This window comes from Battus philenor, unplaced genomic scaffold, assembly GCF_028537555.1.
Source record: "Battus philenor isolate CCGP_79_NKW_IND1 unplaced genomic scaffold, ilBatPhil1.0.hap1 SCAF_65, whole genome shotgun sequence".
NCBI lineage: Eukaryota > Metazoa > Arthropoda > Insecta > Lepidoptera > Papilionidae > Battus > Battus philenor.
The window spans coordinates 10,001-12,500 of record NW_027181732.1 but is presented as its reverse complement, the minus strand read 5'-3'; the positions used below and the strand labels follow the sequence as shown (position 1 = coordinate 12,500).

General features: G+C 50.8%; 1 non-coding gene across 1 annotated transcript in view; it reads right to left on the bottom strand.

The window, feature by feature from the left end:
* Positions 1 to 652: 652 nt before the first annotated feature.
* LOC137930766 (small subunit ribosomal RNA) overlaps positions 653 to 2,500 on the bottom strand; it is a 1,904-nt gene continuing 56 nt past the window's right edge. The window contains exon 1 of the ribosomal RNA XR_011108929.1: positions 653 to 2,500. This exon is cut by the window's right edge and continues 56 nt beyond it. This is a non-coding gene — a ribosomal RNA (small subunit ribosomal RNA).

Sequence of the window (2,500 nt, the reverse complement as noted above, 5' to 3'; positions counted from 1 at the left end):
CGCCCCGACGCGAATCCTTTAGAATGATGAACGACGACGACCCGCGCACCCCCCAACGAGCTGGCGTGACGCACGACATTGTCATCTTTCTAACCGCTTAAATTTCGTTTTGTATAGCGCCAACCGACAATAAAGGGCCTGAGCTAGGCAGTGGGGATTTTCACCGCTTCGAACGCTCCGTTTGGTATGCCCCGGTCGGCGCTCGTCTCTCGGCGTTTTTCCGCCACCCGGCCGCTTCGACGGCGGCGGAGGCAGCGGCGGCGGTAGCACTTTCGACGAATGCCACCACCGCCACCGGCCACCGCCACGGCGCCGTCGCCGCTGCGCCGTTAGGCGTAATAGACGCTAGAGACAATTATTTCACATTTTATTTTTTATACATATATACAAACACGCACACACACACGCACGCACACGCGCGCGCGCTCGTCCGCATTAGATACGAACAGCAGCGCGCGCGTACGTACATATATATGTATATATGTCGTATATATATATATCATTATGGATGTATTACATATATATATGTGTAAACACGGTATGTACGAAGTCGTCGTCGTCGTCGTCGTCGTCGTCGCAACAGCAACAACAGCAACAGCGGCGCAACAACGTTCGTGAACATATCACGCGTCTCGCACACATACACACACGTTAATGATCCTTCCGCAGGTTCCCCTACGGAAACCTTGTTACGACTTTTACTTCCTCTAAATGATCAAGTTTGGTCAACTTCCCAGCAACGCCGACGGCCGTGAAGCCACCGCGTGTCGGTCCGAAGACCTCACTAAATCATTCAATCGGTAGTAGCGACGGGCGGTGTGTACAAAGGGCAGGGACGTAATCAACGCGAGCTTATGACTCGCGCTTACTAGGAATTCCTCGTTTATGGGGGATAATTGCAAACCCCAATCCCCAGCACGAAGGAGTTTCAACGGGTTGCCCGGGCCTCTAGGCCAGGGAGAACATGCTGATTCCTTCAGTGTAGCGCGCGTGCGGCCCAGGACATCTAAGGGCATCACAGACCTGTTATTGCTCAATCTCGTGCGGCTCGAAGCCGCCGGTCCCTCTAAGAAGAATTTTAATACGTCGCCAGTGAGTTGCGCCACCGGAGCGGCGCACACCTAAATGACGACGCCTATTTAGCAGGCTAGAGTCTCGTTCGTTACCGGAATTAACCAGACAAATCGCTCCACCAACTAAGAACGGCCATGCACCACCACCCACCGAATCAAGAAAGAGCTGTTAATCTGTCAATCCTTCCGGTGTCCGGGCCTGGTGAGATTTCCCGTGTTGAGTCAAATTAAGCCGCAGGCTCCACTCCTGGTGGTGCCCTTCCGTCAATTCCTTTAAGTTTCAGCTTTGCAACCATACTCCCCCCGGAGTCCAAAATCTTTGGTTTCCCGGAAGCTGCCCGCCGAGCCATCGTAGTAACGTCGGCGGATCGCTAGATGACATATTTACGGTTAGAACTAGGGCGGTATCTAATCGCCTTCGAACCTCTAACTTTCGTTCTTGATTGATGAAAACACCTTTGGCAAATGCTTTCGCTGATGTTCGTCTTGCGACGATCCAAGAATTTCACCTCTAACGTCGCAATACGAATGCCCCCAGTTATCCCTATTAATCATTACCTCGGAGTTCTGAAAACCAACAAAATAGAACCGAGATCATATTCTATTATTCCATGCACGAAATATTCAAGCAGCATTTTGAGCCCGCTTTGAGCACTCTAATTTGTTCAAAGTAAAATTGTCGGCCCATCTCGACACTCACCGAAGAGCACCGCGATAGGATTTTGATATTGAACCGCCGTTTTACCGACGGCTCACCGACGATATGCTCCGCAGACGTGTCAGTATCACCGCGGATGCGGTGCACCGACAGCGCGGCGCACAAATGCAACTACGAGCTTTTTAACCGCAACAATTTTAGTATACGCTATTGGAGCTGGAGTTACCGCGGCTGCTGGCACCAGACTTGCCCTCCAATTGTTCCTCGTTAAAATATTTAAAGTGTACTCATTCCGATTACGAGGCCTCGTAAGAGTCCCGTATCGTTATTTTTCGTCACTACCTCCCCGTGCCGGGAGTGGGTAATTTGCGCGCCTGCTGCCTTCCTTGGATGTGGTAGCCGTTTCTCAGGCTCCCTCTCCGGAATCGAACCCTGATTCCCCGTTACCCGTGACAACCATGGTAGTCGCAGAAACTACCATCGAAAGTTGATAAGGCAGACATTTGAAAGATGCGTCGCCGGTGCTGGACCATGCGATCGGCAAAAGTTATCCAGATTCATCAAAATTAACGACTTCGGACGCGAGGCCCTCCGTCGATTGGTTTTGATCTAATAAAAGCACTCATCCCATCACTGGTCAGAGTTCTGATTGCATGTATTAGCTCTAGAATTACCACAGTTATCCAAGTAACCGAGGTAAGATCTAAGGAACCAAAACTGATATATTGAGCCATTCGCGGTATCGCCTTAATACGGCTTGCACTGAGAC